Source organism: Anser brachyrhynchus (genome assembly GCF_964034855.1).
Source record: "Anser brachyrhynchus genome assembly, chromosome: 3".
NCBI lineage: Eukaryota > Metazoa > Chordata > Aves > Anseriformes > Anatidae > Anser > Anser brachyrhynchus.
In genome coordinates this window covers 52,730,377-52,754,283 of record NC_137696.1, presented here as the reverse complement: position 1 = coordinate 52,754,283, position 23,907 = coordinate 52,730,377, and the positions used below count along the sequence as shown (strand labels likewise).

Genomic DNA, 23,907 nt, shown 5'->3' with positions numbered 1-23,907 from the left:
AGAGCACATTGAACCCCATCATTTCAAATGTGGTGATAAATACAACCCAAATCAACCTGTCTTTGAGATATTGGAAAATTAGTGGCTCTTTAAGGGACCACAGTAATACAAAAGTAAGCACTGGCGAGAATTGCTTACCCTTTATTGACCTCACAAGGGTGAGAAGGATTACCTTTGCACTACATTTGTCATAGCTTACATAATAATATCACACAACATGAGTTTTATTTTAGTTGTCAAGCCTCATTAATGTATTTTCATTGGTTTTGCTGTGATGTCAAATGTTCTGGGCCAAATGTAATCCTCTGGTCAAATATTTTATAGCTGTGAAACAATACATTGAAAAAAAGCATGTTTTCTTTCACTTTAAAAGATTTATGGATAAGACCTTCTCTTGTGCTTGTATTTGTAAATATCCAGGTTAAGCAAGTCACTATCTCCTGTGTTAGTCAGTTCTACAAGGCAGTAATTTTCTTCTATTTCTCTTCTGGTACACCTCATCAAGCCACATGCAAATTTTTGTGGTTTTCTCCATTCTGTCTGTAAAATTTGGTCACTTGGTCTGGACCAACAAAAATTCCCTTTGTCTAGAACTTTCTTTAAACTTAAACTTTCCTCATCATGGTTGCAACAGCCCTCTCTTTATTGTCTTCCTTTGCTTACTCCATGGAAGGGGTACGCTTCTTACCCACTCAAAATCCTAGTAGTGAATTCATATTTCTTTAACACCATTCAGACCATGTCATTTAATTGCTATTAGTTTGGGTTTATTTTAGTCATCTAATATGAGATGGTGTTAGTCAACATGATATTACTTTTTAATATTATGATAGCATGCATTCCAAATGCAATAACATAAAGGTAATGATAAAAATCAGAAAAAGTGTATTACATCTCCCAGCCCATCCTCTGTTAGTGAAGGTATGCTCTCTACAGTATGTTAGAGGCATAATCAAAAGTAGTAATAAAATATTAATAGCTTTGATTTTCACTTCTGAAATAAAACATCCATTTATAAATAGGCTATGCAATGATACTAGATATTAAATTTTCCCATGTGTTTTGTTTCTTAGAGTAAAAAATGAGTTCAGAGGTAGATAGGGCCGTTAAGAAAGAAAAACAGCTGCAGAGGTCTAGCATAGAATGAGAAGACGTCCGTGACCATAAAGTAATTATAATTGCAGGGAATAAAATATGCTACTGCTATTTTTTATTAGACCAAATAAAGTTGAGAAAAATTGTGTACTCAAGGGTACATGATGAGATATATTTATTTTGTACTACTCACTCAGATTTTAGCTAGTGTAAAGTTCAAAAGCTTTGAAAAAATATATATATAAAAAGTTAAATAATTTTTAGATTCTACTTACTATCATTCAACTGAAAATATTTAAGCAGAAAAGACCTTACAGAATCTGAGTCACATACTGTGCAGAAAAAGCACGCTTGAGCGATTCATGAGGTTGAAAATGTTTAAAAAATTTCTACATTTATTAGAGAACCTAAATTACATTGGCATATATATTATTTATAACAACACTGTTACTGTATCATATAGAGTTACTACAATGCAGCTGAACATTTTGTTATTTGTGTAAACATGAACAATGAAAAGATTGTTTATTCCCAGAATGGGAGAGAAAAGTATTCTAATTACAGTTTGCATTGTTTTGCCTGTGGGCTCCCCAAGAGCCAGTCCCTGATGGGAAGCTGATGCCTCACATTCAGTGATGCATGAACTCAGGCTCTTTGTTCTGCAATAGGAAAAAAACCTATCTGTGCAGTGCCATTTCTTGACTAATGCATGTAAAAGGTTATTGTACTTGATTCTTCTGCATCTGCACAGAGCTGACACAGAATCTGTCCTTTTTTCCTTTCTACTTCTGCATTTAACTTTCGTCTGTTTCTTTCTCTTACCATTAAAAGACATAGCGAAAAAAAAAGATCAGAATTAATCTTTTGTTTTTCTGGAAATGAAAGAATTATTTTGTGAATTTATACGCTGATGTCTGAATAATTGCTAATTATGTAAGCTATTCATAATATATACATGAAGGGAAAGTAAACTCAAAATCACCTGTTCCCTTGGGCAAAGTGCATAATCTAAATGAACTACAACCAAATGCTTTATTATTTACATTGTATGCAAATTTATTTTCTAAAACATATTTGACAAAGTATTGAATTCACTTATGAACATATAATAGATCCCACTTGTACTGAAGGTCTCTTTTAGACTGTTTTCTGAATAATTAAATCATATGGAAAAATGTCAGAAGGCAAAATAAAATGTATTTATTCCAGCCATATCTTCCCACAGCATGACATGTCGTCTGAAAACAACACTAAGCATTTTATGCCATCTGTGCTGGTTGGGGATGCATTTACAATGCATTTCAATGTGGAATATTCCTTTTTGAGTTCCACACAGTCAGCTTATAGCAATAAGCGCCTAAATAGAGTGATCTACAAAAACAGACAGCCATCGATACTTGGTTCACTTTCATCTGCACCTCGAGCATTGTTTTATCTTTGGGAGATGGAGCTTGTTCGTTATGCTGTCATTCATAGCTTTATATAAATAAAATGTTAGTACAAAGCTTTGTTTATGTACAGTAGTGATTAGATTTTTTTATGTGGTAAATGCTGAATAACACAGGTTAACAGTACTTAAGTGAAATATTAGTGTTCCTAAAAGAGACTGTTATAAAATTTTTAATATTTGTTTTTAAAAATAATAAGCAAATTTAATTTCAGGAAAATACTATAATACATACAGTCCCAGGGACTGTATGTAAAGCATTGGGTAACTGTGAAAAGTCTTAGCTTCTAGTTGCATATAACTGATAATCATTGTATACCAGCTCTCCATAAGTGATCTGCAGAATCAAAGAATATATTGTTTCAGTCTGCACATGTTGTGTAAATTGCATCTTTCAAGTCACTCTCTCAAACAAGGCTAGTGTGTATTTGAGACTTGTTACGTGCAATTATTACCAATGAAATTACAATAATTGCTAATGTCTGTATTTTTTTCTTACCTTGTTAGCATTTAAGAAATGGTTTCATAACAACAACAAAAATTGCATATCAAAATGGTCTTCATTCTCTATTTCATCCAAGTAGAGCTTTTAAACTTATGAAAAAAGACCTGCTAAGAAGTAGTTTGAAGCTCCCTAACTCACAAAGGCCCATCCTCAGTGTAAGCTAATGCTGCAGAGGACAGAGGATGAGTCTCCTTAACAGAATCTGATTTTGTCATCCTACGTGTAGAGAGTCCTAGCATGACCTGGAAGACTATCCCCTTAGTTGCTGGGGATTCTTTTCTGACCTACCCCATTTTACTGTACAATAGTTTTCTTATATTAATTAGATATTATTTTTGCTTAAGCACTATTATTTTAGTCTTAATACTTTTCTTGTTTAACATATGTTGTATAACATAAGAAATGATGTAACGATTTCCACAAAGCCATAGTAAAGAGTCAAAAAGCTACTGTGTATCATAGGAAAAACATATGCATTTTGATTGTTAAGAAATACTATTTTCTTGTTATGGGATTAAACACTTATCTCCTGTTCCAAAATGCTAATTATCAATGCTAATTGCCAATGTCTCCTTAGAGGACATTCAAGTCTGAAATATTTGGGAAGCAAAATCTTGGACATTAAGAAGTATTCAGTCTCCTGAGAAGAAAAAGCAGAATACATTAATTATTGCCAATTTCCACTGTAATTAAATTTATAAATAAAATATTAGTTTCCTTCATTTTCTTTTTGGTTAAATCAGTCTAGAAGAAGTTTGGGGTCCTTAGTAGCTCTGTAATTTAATCTCAGTGTTGGACTTTCAGCAAATACCTATACAGCATACTATGTATAATATATGTGCGAATTTCTCAACAAGAACATTTTAAAATGTATTATGAACAGTTTCATCTGGTAGAATGAGCTGATGAGTTGGCAAAATGACTTTTTTATTATTAGTGTTGAATAAAATTGTAAAAAATTGTTAAAGGCATTGTTTGTAGAGAAATCTCTTTTGTTAAGTAGTTGGTAATATTGGAGAAAGGGGATATTTTCTGATACTCAAACTCCAATTGCAAGTTCATGTCAGACTATAATATCCTCTGAAATTTTTGAAAATGTATTTGTTGTTCTGGTATGATTTGCTAAATTACATCTGGCTTGAAGTTTCAGAGAGGCTTTCACAATCACTGTTTCATAAAGATTGTTGTCAGGATGACCATTAAATGTTTCTTCTTCCCAAGAAACACTTCTGTGCATGCTGTTTTGCAACACAGCTTCTGTGTAAACAGTTTTTCTATGTAGCCAATCTGCCCCTCGGCAATAGCCTTAAAATCTCCTTTTGATTCTTTATACTTAGCTCATTTCACGAAAATAAGTCATGTTTCTTCTGCATCCTTCTGTGTCCTGCTATTAGCAGAATTATCAGCCTACCACATTCCAGGTGGTGACAATGCTGTGTGACTGTTCTTTGTTGCTGGCAGATTGATCAATAGAATAGAGCATATTCCAGACAGATTTAATATTAAAATACAAAGTACTAATTGTGAAAAAGGCAATCGGAAGATAAAATCAGTAGCAACAAGATAAACTCCTGGTAGATCTCAGTCAGCAATTTTCTTTGAACAAGGATACAAATAAACAGTAAGCTTGGTATAAGTGATGAAAATTGAAAATGCACATCATATATCAAAAGAACAGAAATATTGGCCAATATGTATATTTTAATCTTAAAGAGCTTTACACAATTATCTTATATTACTTTATTTAGCAGTTGTACTAAGAGCCCCTGAAGATCAAACATGCTTTATTAATGTTGGAGTAAATAAATATCTGGTGAAAAATTGATGATAGGTTACAGATAAGACAGATTAAAGTATTGTAGGCTAGATACAGAAAGTATACATTTAGTTAAACGCGTTTCTAGTGGTGAAAGAATTTCATTGCTTCAGTCTCTAGGTAAGTACTGTACATATCCAGACAGCTATTGGATAGGATTTTAATTCTACTCTTAGCTCTATAACAGTATAGAAAAGATTGTTTACAGTAATACAAATCATATACAATAGGAATAACAAACATAAATATACTTAATCAGAACCATTTATGTCTTTTTTTTTTTTTCTGTACTGCTGATTAGTCTTAGGAAGAGAAATTAATCTTCAGCCTTACAGAGTCAGTCCTGTATTCTTTACTAACATCTGTGTTTCTCCCACATTAATGTTTTTTAGATTGAAAGAAGCATTTGCACTTCTGAGTCACCAGTCAGTGGTGACAGTTTGCTCATGCCTCAGGATACTGAGTCCAATGGTTTCATACATATTAGTCATCTCATTTGCAAGATTCTGAACATGTCCTCTTCAGGCTTACCTTAGTGCAGAGATTTTTAGCAGATACCGGTTTGGTAGATTTTCAGAAACCATATAGCAAAAGTGTAAATGGGATTCTATGGAAAACTGTACTTGACAGTGTAACAAAATTAATAAAAAATCTCATTTTCTGTTGCAGTTTTTGGGGCAAGTCTGTTCCTTTTATTCCCTCAAAAAATCAGCTTGCCCCATTTCAGTTTAAATTATATATGCTCATTAACTTTACCTTTAAATATTCAATACAAACTCCTGACTATTGAACTTAGCAGGGAGTTTGCTGTTTACTTCAGTGAAAATCAGTTTTCTCTCTACACGTCTCTTTGCCAAATTTGTGAGACATACGGTTGACATTTGCTATTGTTAGGAGCTGGCCTTCTGCAATTATTGTATTGTCTTTAGTTATTTTTTTTTGTTGTTATTGAAACAACAAGAATGTCTGAATGGTATAGGGAAAAAACTCTTCACATTTTCATGTGAACAAAACGTGTGTAGAGAATGGATTTATTGCCCTCTATAAAGAATTTTCTAACACTTGTTAACATAACAGGCAACTGAAGAGTATATGTATGTGAAAATTATGACATATTATTGAGGACAATAAATATTTTTGGAGCTTAAACTTGCTTACCTTTTGCAGAGCTGTGTTCTGTGGAAAATAAGTTGCAAACACAAGACTTGGACAACAGTATTCTACTACTATCAAGAAACTACTTTGAAAAGCTATTAGAGAAACTGAGATGTTTTGATTTGGCACCCAGAGCTGGAAAACCAGTTCTACCTGCTGAATTACAGGTTTAAAACTTTGTGTTAGCTGATATACCTTCAGGGCTCCCTGGCCACTCAAGAAAATTTACCGAAATCTTGCACTGAAAAGAATGGTGCACTATCAAATAAAAACATCATTCCATCAGCTCAGTATGTCACAACACTTTCTCTTAGTTTCCATTCCACACACACATTGCAGATGAATTTATCAGAATACAAGTGTAGGTGATCACATGCTGTTCATTATTGATTTAAGGATGATATGTTTCAAGTGTATATGCTTAAATCAGTACAAAATAGAAGATGATGTCTTCATTTAAATTAAAATGTAACAAATATGGTGTACTCTTACAATCCTTTAATATTATGAGAGCTTAATTCTCTCTAACATTGCCTTGGCTGTATTAGAACATATTGAATAAAATGAGACTTTACGAGAAATTTCACTATGAAAAATTTGCTATAACAATGTTTTATTACATTTTTATTGAACTTTAGCCACTAGAGAGTAGGATCATCTCTCCATCCTTTGAATTTTACTGCAAACATTAGGCAAAAGACAAAATCAATGACCAAATTTGCATTCTAGTTTATTTTATGGTTGCTACAACTACAGAAGATGTGTTAATATGTGGCTGAGGCTGCTTCTATCAATTTCTAAACACAAGCATTAAAAAAACAGAACATCCTGAGCTATGATCTATTCACCAACTTAGCTATCATTAATTTTTAACACAAAAGTCATTCTTATATTAGCATGTATGAGTTCAAGTAAGAAATCCAAATTTACAAAGAATACTTATTGTGATTGCAAGTATATGTATACAGGTGTGTATATGTATCATTCTCTATACATCTCCTAGCTTATGGCACCTTTAAGAACTAGGGACCAGACTAAGGGCAAAAGAGCAAGAGAAGTAGCTAAGGGGGCTGGAATGTGTGAAGCTACTGGGATTAAAGATATAGCATGGGCTTTGGCTGCAAATGCAGGATGTGTAAATCTGTAAGTCTTCTCACATGTTTTAAAATGAGGAGAAAAAATACAGATAAAAAGTGAAATACCTTACACCATTAATTAAACACACAGCCTATCCTGGAGATTTTAAGTCAATGCTTACAGATATTGAAAGTAATGCATTTATTAAGTTATAAGAGTTTAAAACTAGAGAAACCCAAAAAAACATGATGTCACTGTTATATCGTTCAGACATTTAAAAACACATCTAATTATGAATCTTTCATTTGAATCGCAGAAAACATTCACAAATATTCAGTCTAATAATAATTGACTTTGAGTTTGGACAGAATATGTATAACAAAAAATCAAAATCAACAGAATTAATTTTAAGCACATCTACAATGCAGCTGTAACTATGAATTTATAACTAGCATATCCACAGTAATACTAATTACTATGTATAATATCTAATTCCATGGGTATATTATTTTGACAAATATGAAATGAAATAAACAGGAAAGTGAAACTGTCCCAATTAATTTAAAACTGCTAAACTGGTGTTAAATATCCACAGCATTTCCTTTGTGAACAGGCTATTTAATGAGGCATATTGACATATTATATATGGATCTTTAAATTGATTTGTTTTGGCAATATATGGCACTTAGGTTAAAAGCACAATATATGGAATAAATCAGACATATACTAGATGTATTAAGGACTGGTCACTGTCGTGTCAAAATGCAGATATGTGTGGCAAGATACAAACAGAAGGATCTCTCAGGGAATCAGTTCCTGACTAGATTTTAGTCAATGTTTAGATTGATGATACAAGTAGTGTTATAAAACCTTTGCCGATCACAATGTCTGGTAATGTTAGTCAAAATTACCCTAATCAACAGATCATAGGGAAATATATTTGTTTTAAGATAGCTAGGTGCAAAATAGTAAACCCGGAAACTGAGTATACACTTTGTACTTACTACATAATAGAGATTGTCTTTGAAAACAGTGACTTGTAAAGAACACAAGGTCATTGAAGATAACTGCCTGAACAGGAATTCGTAGTGCAGTGTTACAGTTAAATGAGATAATACAATGTTTACAAGAAGAAGACTATCAAGTAGAAATAGATGATGTCTGTGCACATATCACTATAAACTGTTGTGACTGTGCTGTGCTCAAATCTGATATTCACACTTCAAGAAGAATGTGAAGTATTGCAAAGATTTTGGAGTGTTCTAGTATGAGAAAAGATGCTCTCAAACTTGAAGCTTAGAGGCTTCAGTTCAGTCATTTGTATACTGTGCAAGTTGTTGAAAGAAAACTTAATCATTTGACAAAGATAGCTACTCATGACCAAAAATTTAAAAAATATATGTATATATAGCAACTCTTAATAGCTCTTAATTTTGCCAACAGAAACACACTACTGTTTCCAAAGATAAAAGGTGTTAGCTTTAAGCTTGAATTGCATTAAGCTCTAGTTGCAAGTGTAATTATTATGTCCTTGAACAATATATGTATCCTGTTAAAAACTTCATAATAGTCTTTAAGGTAGGACTAGATAGATCCACTAGACTTTTAAATCCAGTTCTTAGGGGGGAGAATTAACTTATATGAATAACCTTAAATTCTATACTTATATCTGTATTAGCAGATAAAATATCCAGAGCTGGTTCTCTGGTGGCTCAGCATTTGTGCCTGGATGCATGCTAACAATTAAACAGTATGGGCAGTACTAGAGCAGTGTTTGGCCTATGCTTCAGCCCTGATTGTACATTAGTACAGCTGTAGACTGATTTTTTGTTGGTTGGTTTTGTTTGTTTGCTGTGGGAGAGATGCGCCAAATAGCCAGAAAACATCTTGATCAGTATCTCCCAGTTTTGTTGAATTGCACAACAAAATTTGTAATTATGCATATGAGGTGAAATAAAAGATCACTTTGCTAACAGTTGAATAGTCCTAGACCCCAAAACCTTAAAAAGCAACAAACTTTATAAACTAATAAGTCCTTGTAAGTTCTATAGTTACTAAGCAATATAAAGTAGATAATCTTTCTACTATGCCACAAATTTAGAAGCAGGTTTTGAGATTTCAGAAGAGTTACTGATATGTTAATTCAGTACTTCAAAAGACTCTTCTGTTACTAACTATGCAATCAGGAGAAGAATGTACAGGCAAGTTTGGTAGAACTGATGACAGTGAGTTGCTGAATATCATAAGATTCATAGATTTCAAAGCCAAAGAGATAAGCAAACCATCAACTCTGTTGTAGGCTAATTTGTGTTTGAATAAAATGCATTTCTTATTGAAAATGAGAAAGCTCAAATGTTGGCTGAATTTTTGCTTCAACAAAGGCATCCATGCCATATTTGAAGCCTCTGTTTGGCTTGCGTTTCCTGTAGTGATCAAATGTTCTTAATGTTGAAATTGCATGAGCTTGCAATTTGAATTTGGTGCTCAGCATCTTGTTCTAGTGACATCCCTCTTTGTAAGATCAAAGAACTTTTTAGTAGATTGTATTTCCTTCCCACAAAGATATTTATGCACTGTAACGCATACTTTTCAGTTTTCTTTCTAAACAGATAAAATATGTTGAACTTCTGAAGTTTCATATTGTATGGTGTTTTCTTAGGCCTTCATGCCTTGGGATTCTTTGTTGTACCCCTGCCAATTTTTCAACATTTTTTTCTAGCAAGACAAAATCAACACAAATATTCTATTTCTCTCACTGCACTTTTTGATACTCCATAAATAATTACCAGCATCTTTGCAGTGAGGAACTACATTGCCCATGAAGCCAAAGGTACAAAGCTTTACTTTGAATTTAAGTATTTTTATGTAATATTTCATTAAAAGAAAAAAAGAAAAAAGAAAAAAAGAAAAGAGAAATCCATATAGGAGAATGAGTAGAAAGAGAAAATAAAGCAGAGAAGAAAATAGGAAAAAGATGTAGATGAAACTGAAATTTAGATGTGAAATTTAGTGCGAAATGAAACAAAAAAAGGTTGGAATAAACAGTAGATCAGAAGAGGCCAAGGAGAGTCCATCAGAACAATAGCAAATAATCTGATGTAATCAGTGACTAGAGGCCGCTGATTTGATTTTGTTCAGGTTGACTCCTTCCTGCAGGTTCTTTCAATCCTGGTGGAAAGAAAATCCCATACCCAAGCCCTCTGTTCCAGGAAGATAAATACTCTCCAAAGTAGGGTTTGAGATCCATAGACTCCTTTGGCCCTACAGGGCAAACATTAGGAAGACACGCTCACTGCCCAAAAGACCTCCCAGTCTAAAGTTTAATTCTACCATTAGCAGGTGGAAGAACACAGATGAATAGAGGAAGGAGAAGAAAGTGATGAAACAGCACTGTTCAGTATGAAAAATGGAAGTAAAGAAAACAGCTGTCTAGCAGTTGTGCATGTGAGGGTTTGAGGGGGGAGAATTTTTTATTTTTTTCTTCTCTGAATCAGTAACAAAACAATGCTCACCTATACTACGGAGAGCACCCTGTGTCTCTAAATATGCTCAGTCTCCCATGAGGCTCAAGAGCAACTGTACATACATCTAGAAGTTCATAATAAACTGTTCAGCTCAAATGCTTGGCCAAACTTTAGTTCTGAAGATGATAGCATTAATATTTGTTATTTACAGCCTTTATAGCTTTTTTTTTTTTTCTTAATAATGGATATCAGAGCTGTTTTATCACTTCTTACCATGAACTTGTGATGATTGTAATATAATCATCTGAAGTTACTATGGTATTTCAGTGGATGATCTCTAACTGTTTTTAAAAAGTAATATTGATTTACTTCAAGACTTGTATGAAGGAATTGAGTCTGAGATAAATATACCCACCTAACTGACAGTGCCAAGAATACGTCTTTTATGTACTCCAACCACTAAATTATTCTGTTGCTATTACAAATACCACCCTAAATTTCTCCTAAAAGCAACAGGTACAATATGGAGTAATTTTATTTCATAGTAGCCTGAAATAGTACATCCTGTGCTTTTAGGTGTTGTTTGCAATTTACTGCAGAAACATCTCTTTTGTAGTGCGTGAAGTCTGAAAGTCTTACAGTTATTTGCAATGACAGAATGTCTAGTAAGATAAACAGAATGGCAATGTTTAAGATAAATGACAGGAAAAATGAATATGCTAATCTATCTTTTCAGACAAAAATGTAAGTATTTGTTTTATCTGAAAACTGAATTACAGTTGATTTTGGTCTTCCCTACTTAAAGGATTTATACCGCAACATCTCAAATGGAAGCCACAGTTTAGAAAGGTGGCTTCTTTATTTTTTTAATGAAATCTACGGATTGAATTACAGTATGTTACCCCAGTTTAATCAAAACACATATTAGATCAAAACATATTAATCAATTGATTTCCTATTTCTCTGCAATGTTGTATAGCTAAAACCAACCAAATGAACTGACTAATTTTGATGGGGCATATGACAGTAGATAATTACTTCCCTTTTCTTAATGCCACGTAAATCCATAAACAGACATTGTGTTATGTGTAAAAAGTGGGTTGTCTTGTAGAGAACAGGAACAAATAAAGAAGAATACAGAAGAATAAAAGTTGATCACTTGGATATTTGAAAAAGTGATTATTCAGTATGCTGTTATACTGAACCAGAATTTCTTTTCAGTTGGGTTCAGTTCTTAATGACAGTTTCAGAATATTATTCTCCTCTATTTTTCATACTGCAGCACTGTATATTAAGATTTCTGCAAGGAAGTTTTATTTTTCCTGTGTGTAATTGTTGTAGTATCAAAAACACTAAATGGAACTAAATGGAGAGTCTAACTCACATCTTAGTATTCATGTGGTCAGCATAGACCCTATATTCCTTCCAGTGCTAAACACAACCAGTAGTACAAAAGGTAGCATGCTAATTGTCATTCTAATAAGTAGATAGGTTGGCAGCTTAGTAATTATACCTTGTAATGTGAAGCGCTTACTTCCAAAGCTAAATCTTGCCACCAGATGAACATCTGAAAATCAGAAATTCTATATTTTGCCCTGCAAAGTTGTTACCTGTGCATCAACATCCGGAAGTTCTATGAATGTCCTCAATAAAAATAACATGAAATGTGATTTTCTGGAGGCCTGAATAACCAGAGCTCACAGTGAAATTAGTTGATATCTGACTACTAAGTACTACTGAGGTCAAGACAAAAACAGAAAGAAGCATAGCACAGGCAGTGGTTCATAGATAATTTTTGTCTGCTATACTTTGAAGAGAAATAAATATCCCAAGTAGTGCAACATCAGAATAATAGTGTAGTTACCTTAAAAAATACATATTTCTTTAGAACAATCAGGTAGATGTAATGTTTAGATATATTAGAGACAAGACAAAATCTTGGTCTACTGGATCAAGATATTTAGCAACGTCATTCTGGTGTCTTCCAGTATAGCAGAATGAGAGAACGATCTAAAAGCTTTTTCCTCTGTTTTTCCAGACTTCAGAGATTACATCAACACACTTTCAGTGCTGTGTTGTGTTTCAATAACAGAAGAACATTAGGCCACTACGTACTTGTATTTAGGCAGGAGCACAACAGGATTCTGGAAACACAAAAAAGGGATTCTTATGAGAGTGTATTCTTAGGCCATTATCAACAAAAAACAACTTCCCATCAAACATCATTCCAATTTGTTCCTCCCTCTACTTTTTCCGTCTTAGTGTAGTCCAGTTTTGAAACTGGGAAGCATAAGATGTCTATAACAACCTTAACTTGATGGTATATAAAGAGGACACTTAAACATAATAGTTTACTTAGGCATAACAGTATATTCAGGCAGAGAGGGACCCAACATACCCCTAAGGGGTTGATCCTGCTAGAATACCAGTACTTTCATAAAACTTGAAGATCTGAAAATTTTCTTTAAAGCAGGTGACTTAATCAATGTCAATGTCAATACTCAATTTGGATAATATTTTAATTTGGAAAATTTATTTTTTCCAGCTTTTCAGTACTGAGCAATTGTTTTCACCTCTGAACCTGTCTGTAAACTGAATAGGAATTATCAGAATACATAAAGACATTCGGGCCCTAGACACACAAATTCTTATTCCATCTTTTCCTTCTTTCAAAATGTTTATCTTCTGTAGAGCAGGAAAAATATTTGTGATGATGATGGAACTTACTCTAAGGAAATCTTTTCTGTAGTTAACCAGTGAAAATTTCAGAAAAGTTCAAAAGCCATCTAATATTTTTACATACGTTGGCTGTTCTGCTAATAGGTTGAGGTTTTCGGAAAGAAAAAACATAATACAGGTTCCCACATTAATTCAGTAACCATCTCATACTTACGATGAAGTCAGTGGGCTGAATTTCAGGATGGGATTGCTGTACGATTTTTCATTATAGGCAGTAGAATAAATTGTTACTTGCACCATTATTAGTCTGATTGCCTATTGGCATTAGTGGCAGAGGTCAGAAGCTTGTCTTCTTGGTCAGAGAACATAGCGATTGCAGCTGCCTGAAACAAAGTGCCATGGGTTAGAGCACGTAAAAATAGTGGGGTACTGTTTGTATGGCCAGGTGCAAGAACAGAAACGTTCCGCGCTTAAGAAAAAAAAGAGAATATAGAAGAGAAAAAGCACACAAAGAACAAAAGCATTCCTTCTGCTAAATACTAAAGTATAGTCATTGGGAAATACAAGAGGTTATTCCAGCTCCCTCGTTGACTAAATTGTATGTTCTTCCTACAGATAGTTCCTAAAAAAATGAACTATTATTTGTTTTCCTATGTACAGACACAGCATCCATTGTTTACGACTGTAATCATAACATGCATAGTTTAAAATGTGGGACTAAGGGATAGGCTGCATTTCTCTTTCTGGTTTGTCAGACACAATAAACCACATTCCTTATTTATTAAAGCTTCTTTGTGATTTACTAACCAAATTTCTGCCTTTAAACTAATTTCATGTATGTTGTCTCTATTACCCCGTTCTGTTTCAAAAACATTGGACTATATTTTTTTCATGCCTTATATTGATGTGAGATGCCCACCACTTTTTCCTTTTTTCTGGACTTACTGAAACAAGTTTGTGGAGATGGAGAATCTCTAAGTTCTCAGGGTCTGTTTTGTTAAAACACTTCGTCAAGCTTTGTACAGGTGAAGACATCTGCAGCTTTATAAAGCTCATGGCTGTCACAAGATCCCAAACTTAGCTCTAGTTTACTGACTCTGCTAGACTACCCACTACTCTCTAGCTCAAGCACATGTACAAAAATTCAAGATATGAATGGAAACATATATATATATATTAATTTGGCTTGTATTTTGGCAAGTTGTTCCCCCTCCCCCCCCTTCTGAAAATGTATTGCTATGCAAACAGTTGAAGGCTTACCTTTGAATGAATCATTCTAACTTGGCAAAGGTCAGATGGATGAAATAACGTAACTCATGTTCTCCTCTCCTGATATTTTGTTTAATGGCCATCTACATCAATACCTATCAGTGTTTTAATGCAGAAGCAGAGTGAAACAATGTATGCAGTTTCTGATTATCAGATAAAGCTCTACTTCCATTTCTTTAGGTATATTCATAGACTTTAGAGCATTTTATTGCATAGTTGAAGACTACATTCTGACTTTATTAGTGCCTTGGGGAAAAGAAAAAAAAAAAGAAAAAAAAACATTTGTTGTTCTATGACAGCAATCCTCACTTTTGCTGACTCCATTTGTAGTATTTTTGTCAGGTTACTGTTTGCTACAGTAGCGGAAATTGTTGCTTTTTCTAATAGCGTACAAAAGCTCTTGTCAAATTTTTTGGAAAATTGTCATCTAAGCAATTATTTGTGGGTTGTCAGAAAAGTGAGCGTATGGCAGAACTCTCCTTAACAACTGATTATCTAGGTATTTGCCAATAGGTTCAATAGTATGCCTATATGTTTTTGTGCTCATTTGAAAGAAAAAGAAAAGAACTATAGATATATTGTATTTATTTTTAAAAATCCAGCTATCTTTAGACATTGTTTTTCACAGTCACTTCCATAACTTAAGAGCTTTCACATAATGACATCAGAAGAACAGGTAACTAATGCTGTGCTACTGCAGCTGGGAACATAATGTTATACTTGTTTTCCATAAACCAAGATTTTAGCCATAGTAGTTCATAGAGATGAGAACAGAACTCACTCATCCTTTCAAGTAGCTCTTCTTAGGTACACTGAAGAGGAAAAGCTTTAAAGAGTATGTCTGATCTCTGAGCTTAAATCAATTGGCCTTGCCACAGACAGTCTCAGAGCCTGCTTTCTATTAAGAAAATATGCTGTATGGTAACTGGGGTCTCTTGTGGAATTTCTCACATTTAAGAGCTAGGCATATCTGTTCATTACCATACTAAAAGATTATTTTGCTGTTTCAATAGATCTTTTAATTGTTTTATAACTAGAAGGGCTAAAAAAAAATATTAAAACTAGGAAAACATCCCAAGCCTCAAAGTGGAGTTTTGTTATTGATTTAAATGGGGACAAGAAGCAGCCTGGACAGTCTGAACCTGCTGCATAGAATACAAGTAGAGTGCAGAAGACACAAAAGAGTACAGTAGACTGTGGGGGGGAATAACAGTGAGGGCAAGAACACAGCAAAAAAGGCTTGTTAAAACTTTTTGTGACACTCTGCTCCACGGTGAGGTTTGTTTTTTAAACCTTGGACTGACTAAATTTGAAGACAGTCTCTACATAAGTAAAGCCACATAGTTTTCAATTATTTCTCACATGAATGTCATATCTATGATATCATTACAGCTAATTGACACTCAGTTCCATTATGAGCTTCAAAATAAAAAGGTATTAACCTTGAACTACAGATGGCAAGACCACAAGCTAAACTATGTTCATGTATCAAATGTTTGTGAATTCATGCATGCTTTTGTAACAGCACCTCAGTGTCTGGTACCAAAGAACTGCATTGCATGTGTACTATGCAAGATCCGCTGATATGAACCTGGGCTCAGCAGAAAGTGCCATTCACCAGTGTAGATTTCTCAAACCAAAAAAGTAAGAACAAGATGCAATTCTTATTTCTGTGAAATTAACTTGTAAGAACTGAACCATATACAGTTCTTGCAGGAAAAATATGGAATTTCAATAAAGTAACATGCTATGTCTTGCCAGTATAAATGCTTATCGTTTTAGTTTGTTTTCTTTTTCTTTGTCCTCTTGATCTTTAACTTTTTCTGTCTTTCGCTAGGATAGTAAGTCACTGTTTTTGACTTGCTAATGATTATCTTAATATCTTATAGGCACTAATAACTTACCAGAAGTCTGTGGCTCATACTAAGCAAGCAATCTTTACTTTAAGCCAGATCATTTTACAATAGACAGAATAAACAGAGGTGAAAAGCATCTTGAAAAAATCAGTAGTATTAAACATGCTAATGTGGGCAATGTTTTTAATGGCATAAGTATCCCATTACTTTAAAACAAGCCTTGACTACCTGAAATGAAATTGTTTGCACACAAACAAATTCAGAATTTGTCACAATAATTTAGAAAAAAATATACCATGGAAGAAACATTGGTAATTAACATCTAGATTGTTCAATTTTAAGAACTACAAAATACCCCTCTATCTGATAATAATGCCCAATGATGGGCCTATACTGAGTACATACCATCACTATAAAGAAAACATTACTTTCATCAGCTACGTTAAACACTTCATTGCTCAAAGCATTGGGGTTTTCCATATATATGACCTCATCTTTAAACTTCCTGTGATCTTAGGACTTAAGACAATTGCTACATCCCCAAAAATGTTTTTGGTGCTTACATTAGAGAAATATACTCTCTGTTTTAATTCCAGTTAATATGGATTTCCTGCCTGTAAATTAACACAACTACTGCAGAGATCATGTTGTTGGTAAGAGGATTTCTTGTTTGTAAATTTGTTCTTTCACAGCACCTAAGATGGCACATGTTACTGCTACCATAGATGCAAATGGGAGATTTTTAATTCATTTGGAACATCAATATTAAGGCTTTAGGAGACATTTGTAACCTACACATTGCCATAAATATGTATTACTTCCCATTTTGAATGCCAGCATTTTTTTTCCTACTTTGCTTTTTTTCTTACAGTATGAGTGAAATAATTGTGTGAGAATGTATATTAGCTTTTAAGCTTCCATAAATCTCTCCTTATGTTAGCCCTGGTATCTAACAGGCATGGTGAAATTTGTCAATTTTTGTGACTGCCAAGCAACATTTGGGCTCTGAAACTGGGACTTCATTGGGCAAGCGTAGGTGCAAGTTTGTGTAGTTAAATAACTACAGTTGTAACTAGACACCTGTCTCAGTCTGAATCCCAGCCGGGTTTCATTCATGGAAATAAATCAGGATTTAAGTGTCATTTGAAAAACACAGCAGTCAATTTTATAGGTGTTTTTATATCATGATTTAACACTGAATGTGCGTTGTTTTCTTCACTATATAAAACAGTCAATAAAGGCTTCTAAAACACAGTCATCAGGGAATCCATTCAGTTCCCTGAATGAAATCCATTCAGTGGAATGATTTGCACCATATTGAAAAAAAAGGGAATAAAATGGTGTAAGACTAAAATCCCACAATTTTGTTTATAATGTGAACAAATGAATGGGTAAAACTACATCACAGGTATTTTGAATATTTTCATTTAGAAATAGATTTTAATTTTAAGTGTAATATGTATCCTACACAATCGTTAGACATGGTATGCACGTATCAAAACGCTTGGCAAGTGTCTTGATTTCCAGTAGCTGACAGGCAATAAGCGTCTTTGTTACACAAACCAGTAAGCTATTTCTGCGCAACCTAGCTGAGGGAGCAGTACAGCCAAGTAGGCTTCCTGCAGGAAGCTATCTCTGTTGAAGACTGAGACAATCTTAGCCAAAATGCCATACCCATTCTCTCTACAAGATGGCATCTCCACATGGTGCTTTAGGGTACCAAGTCATTACTGCCATATATACTAAGTACTAGGAAGAGGTAGGTGTTATTGACAAAGCAACAAGCCTAAGCATAAATGCAGAAGATTTCTATTTACATAAATATTCTTAACCAGTAGAACTATGCTACTACTACAAAAATAGTTGATTTTATTTCTGCTTTTATGAAAAAAGCCAATTTTGCCATTCAATCAGTAGGTACTCTGAAGCAAGCTATGAAATAAATTTTGACTGCTATTGCTTAGTTCTTCTATGAAAAATCAGCTGTTGCTTTAATTTTCAAGCCTTCCCAATAACATCTATATGGTTGTCCAAATCCTAAGGCAGCTTCTAGCCTGTCTGCTCTGTGAATTCTTGACATACTTATAGTCTCTTAACATTCACTACTATCACACAGTGCTGGTCCAACAATGTTAACGATGAAGGGAATGTTTGCATATGCTGGCTCTTGGCATTCCTGCTGCTATGTTGTCTCAGTCTCCCGAGACCAAAGCCAGAGGAGATACATGACAAAAGTTCTTGCAACCTTCCTGCACTAAGCTTCCCACCACGATGTGGGATTGACAGTGCAACAGTGGCAGGTCTTATGAAAGAGCTATGTAGTCAAGGCTTGAATGCTCTCTTATCAGGGAATTCAAACCTTGCTGGTTGATTTAGTTAAGGTAGGTGGAACTGGGGTATGACAAACACTTAGTTGTCTGGGTATTCTGCAAGTAGATACTTCCTAGCTTTTTATTTATTTTACACTACTGAATACTACTTTTACTAGTAAGTAAAAGCCTCAAATATTTTAGTTTTCACTGAAAAAAATAGGTGTCAGAAGATGCTTCGAGCAATTATCTTTTATTCTAGAATTCAGTGAACCCACTCTATTCCAAGTCATGCTGAAGCTGACATTGCTGCTTAGGATAAGAGCTATAAGGCTCCAGCCCATTTGCACACTTCCCTAGAGTGCTGGCTTCTCCACCCTTCCATCTGCAGCCTGGAAGGCTCTGCCAGTGATACTTACAGATTTTAAACCTTCATCTGCCAGGGAGCAGCAAGAGCAATACAGCTCCACAAGTGGGACAAGCCAACAGCCAAGCAGCTCCCCAGCACAGGCCTGTAACCTTCAGCAGTGGGGCTCAGCCCCACAAAGATCCAAACATAGCAGGCAGAGCTGCCAACAAGGTCTCTTAGCAGCAGCAAGCCATTCCTGAGGGCTACCCAGCAACTCCAACCAGTAACAAGGCTCCATAGCCCCATCCTGAGCTTAAATGGCCCCCCAAGCCCTGGGCAGGGGTGTGGGTGGAGGCCCCTGGTGAGGATGTTCAGGGCAGCTATAGCCTATTAGCACACCTACAGCCGTGGCAATCTCAGTCCTCGCTGAGGTCACTTGCATATATCATGAAACAGAAAATGTGAAGAATAATATACTTTTAAAAATCCTATTGCCTTTACTGTTGATACATTAGTATTTGTCACTACTGACAGGTGCTTCCAATTGCCTTCATTAGCCTAATTTAATTTAAAATGGAAATTCTAGCAATCTTACTTCTTTTGCAATGGCAGTTGGGCAATTGAGCAGTTGGGCAATTAAGGAAAGCTGGTAGGCTACGTAATAGGTACAGCCTGTTGCCATTTATTTCTTCTACTTTAATATCTATTTGTTCACTGTACCATTTTATGATATCACATAAACTATACAGCTTAAATATAAAGGGCATGTACTCACCTTGTTTCCATATAAATGACAGTAAAAAATAGCTAGTGTAGATAGGCACAAAATTTGAAAACCTGTGTAGCAACCTGGTCCATATGTGATTCTGTTTTGATACACATGACGTCCCCTATATAAGCCCTGTATTAAAATTGTCTGTAGCTTTTCCTTAGTATTTTCTCTTTCTCCCAGTTCCCTCATTATTTTTTTCCTTGATTTTTCTTAGTATTTCAAAATGCTGTAGGCATTCTTAGGGCAGAAGCATCACCTCTGACTTTATTTCCACTTATTGTTTACGCTGACTTTGTCATATACCAATCTATAGATTAATTAAGTCAGAAACAATGATTGTGGCTGTCTAGTATGACTTGTGTAGTAATTTATTTTTGCACCTTGACTATAAGAATTTTCTATATCATATTTTCTGTGCAATAGGGAGTTTCATAATTTCAAATTTCTTTTTGTGCAATGCAAAAAGGCCATTTTCAGACCTGAGGAATCAACAAGTGGAGTTCTTAAAAGATCTCTTAAGAGATCACAAGATCCATGAGAAATATAAAGCAAGCAGGACTCTCCCAAAGTTGTCATGACTTTTCCCTCAAAACAACAACAAACAAAACCCCATGGGGAGTATAGAAATAAAAATTAAAACATTCCGGATAGAGTAGAAAAAATGTAAGTCAATTTGAGACACCTAAATTCTATTATCAACTTCTATATGAATCCATCCTTTAGACAGCCAAGCACTGGAGCAGATTGCCCAAAGAGACTGTACAGTCTTCTTTCTCGGAGGTTTTCAAGACCCAGCTGGATAAAGACCTGAGCAGTCTGGTCCAATCTCATAGCTGGCCCTTCTCTGAGCAGGAAGGGGGACAAGAAACCTCCTCAAGTCCCTTCCAACTTTAATCACTCTGTGATGCTATATTCCATGTTTTTTGTGACACAGAGAATTTTCTTTGTATCAGGAACAAAGCCCACTGCAACATATTTCATACCAAATGTAATTCTGGATTTCATGTAGATATACACCCCATAACATTTCTATTTTGGAATAAAACAGCAAGTAGAATTGACAATTGCCTAATGCAGCTAGGTGTAGAAAATCAGACCATGGCTTTTACTGAAGGGGAATGTCAAAGCTCTGCATTCCATATGGATGTCACCAAAAGGAATTGTGATTTCATCAACACAGCTGCTAGCTTTGTAATGACATATGGGAGTAACTTTTTTTTTTTTTGATGAATGTTCTTACAACAATTTTTCCTTTGCCTCCTGCATTTTTTCCTGACATCATGGCTTTAAATATGAGCACAATTTAAAAGGCAGTAGGAATTTCTGACAAACTGTTTTAACTTGTGTTAGCAATCTAACTTTCCTCTAGAACTAGTATTGTCTTGAATCTACTGTTTACTGAAGATCCAGATATAACTTAAATTTATTCTGTAGTTATGAGATTGTTATTTTAGCCTAGAATCTCTTTTGTCATGTACAGCTGAATGTGAATTAAACTTTTATACATGCACAGATCAGTGAAAGATTTCCTGGATTCCACTTCTACTATCCTGTAGAAGTTTCTTCCCTATCCTGATGAGGGAAGAAAGAAAATTATTTTTAAAATTGAGGCAAGAAGCTGCTGAATGTTATTTCGTATAAAATATTAGTATGCCAAATAAATAAATATGATGACAAAGACATTTACACAGTATAATAAAATCCTATATGCTATGCTATATTTAATGTCATGTTGGGCTCTGTAGGTGCTTCCTGAACTAGTGTAAATCTCTACAGAGATAAATATGTACAAAGGCAAAAGGCTTCTCTACTATAGTATTCCCTATTATGCCGTGAATCTCAGATTTTTGAGGAAAAAATCCAATATTTCCAATATTACTTTTAAACATATGGGAAAATATCATTTGATTTTTATTTCATTGATAAAGTTAATTTCAAACCGCTTGAACTAGCATATTTTAGTGTTTTGTGCTGCAAGAGGATGAGAAAAGAGAGAAATGTTACCTTTCTAGTTTAAAGAGGTATATTTTTTCATGAGAGGATTTAAAGTATATACCGACAATCAATATTAGTTGACATAAGACTCTTTTTGTGTTTTTGTTTGTTGATTGAGGAGAAAAAAAAATAAGAAAGGCAGGCTCATTTTTGTGCTGCTAATAGAAACATGAGTCTTACCTAATCCGTACACAAGCACTTTGCAAGTTAATTTACTTGATAAGGCAGTGGGATAAATATTGTATAAACTCTTCTGACATCCTTCACTTATAAAAATAGTCTTGGTGAATTTAATGCAAGTAGTAAATAATGAAATATGAAGCCTTTAATAGAGCAATTCATAAGGAGATTTGTAATTATTAACTGTTTTAGGTAAGAATTTTCTGTTAGATTCTAGCAAATAAATTTCTGTGACTTTAAATAATGTTATATTTTAAAGCAGTAGAAAAATACTTTTTCATGGAAAAGTGACAGATCAGCTTTAAACACTATTAATATACGTAAGACTGCTACAAGCTTGTAAAATACAAATCTTTTTGTAGAGTAAAGAGTTAAACAAATAATTATACCTTTATACTTTACATTTCATTTGTATGTAGTTTTTGCCTTGACAAATGAGTGGTGTGCAAGGATGTGTTTGTGTTTTGCTGAGAAAGATCTACTCTAAATCTTGATAAATTATGAAAGCTCCATCCATTCAGTTATCTTCCATAATGGAAGGTAAACCAGCAAAATATCTAATAACTGCTCTAATAAGACATGATATCCCCAGTATTTTTTATTTTTCTTTGTACGTGCTGTATTCAAGTGTCATTAACCAAACCTATCACAGCTTTGTTGACTCTTTCATGACCAAAAGACAAAACAACTTAATGTCAGCAGTCAGAATGGAAACAGTGAGGCACTGCATTTTCAAAGTCACCAATGAGATGATCTCTCAAAAGTATGAATGCTGATATGTACAAAGAACAACATAGATACAAAGATGTAAACTGACACAGTAAACTAATAAAATATATACTATATCAATAAATGTACATTTTCAAATTCGTATTTAGCTATGAAATAGAAAAGTTGAGTTCTAACTTTTGAGGGGGTATGGGCATTCAAGAAAGTAGTGCAGTGTTAAGTATAAAACACTTGAAAAATGACTATGTATATTATAAACTCATGCGAAGCGTTTGTGTTTCTATGAAATATCACAATGGATGTTAAACAAGTTTCAATTACAAAAAGAAAAAAAAATAAAGCTCATTCAAAGAAGTGGAAATCTTACTTCAGAAGAGGAATGAAATGTTAGTCAAAATTCTGCTCAAATATTCAGTCCATATCAGAGAAGTGGTTAATTTCATTCCTTTCCTGGGACATTCCTCCTTAACTCTTGGCAACCTTAACACTTGCACTGCTTTCATCAGTCACTAAGACAATAAAAAGTCTATTTTTTTTTCCTTTGCCCCCTGATTCCCTTAAAATGCAGAGAGGAACCGTAATTTTTCCATGTAAAATAGCTCTTCTTTAATATCTATTGCATGTGTATTATTCTATTTTTGTTGCCTTTTTTTTTTTTTTTCTGACTGGGTCAGAACAATTCTTCTAAAGGGCTCAGTAATCTGTATTTGAAACAAATACATTCTGATCAGTTCAGCACATCTTGCATCACACCCCAAATTAATTAATTTTGAGCACTTCAGCTAAGCAGTAGCCTTCATTGACTCACTGAAGAGCTGTGTAATTTGCCTTTGCTATCTCTAGTCACTGTTAACCTCCTGCAGTCCATTTATTTTAATTCGCTGTTCTGAATGACATTGCCCTAACTTCTCTTCACCACTGTCAAAAGAGACTTGTAAGCTCACCTTTCTCAGTAGCAGTTTCTTCATCAGTTTCTTTACAGAACTATCTTTATCCCCAGTTGAAATCTGTGAGAGCATTATGTGACAAGGACTCAAAGCTGGCCTCTGGGGAACTGGAATTGAGGTTGAAGGTCTCACATTAAAAAAAAGTCATTTATTTCTGGTTTAGTTTTGCTCTTAGGCATTATTCACAGCTTTGCTCTGTCTTCAAACAAAAGGAGCAGTGGCCCCACTAAAAGAAGAAAATCTGAAGCTGTTGAATGTGCTTA

General features: G+C 34.3%; 1 protein-coding gene and 1 long non-coding RNA gene across 2 annotated transcripts in view; one reads left to right on the top strand and one right to left on the bottom strand.

Moving 5' to 3' along the window:
• PACRG (parkin coregulated) overlaps nucleotides 1-23,907 on the top strand; it is a 220,389-nt gene that overhangs the window by 151,114 nt on the left and 45,368 nt on the right. The window lies entirely within an intron of this gene.
• On the bottom strand, nucleotides 12,461-21,405 carry LOC308191888. The gene is made up of 3 exons (XR_013948354.1): nucleotides 19,092-21,405; nucleotides 13,453-13,621; nucleotides 12,461-12,703 (listed from the first exon to the last, which is right to left on the bottom strand). It is a non-coding gene; the product is annotated as an uncharacterized lncRNA (long non-coding RNA).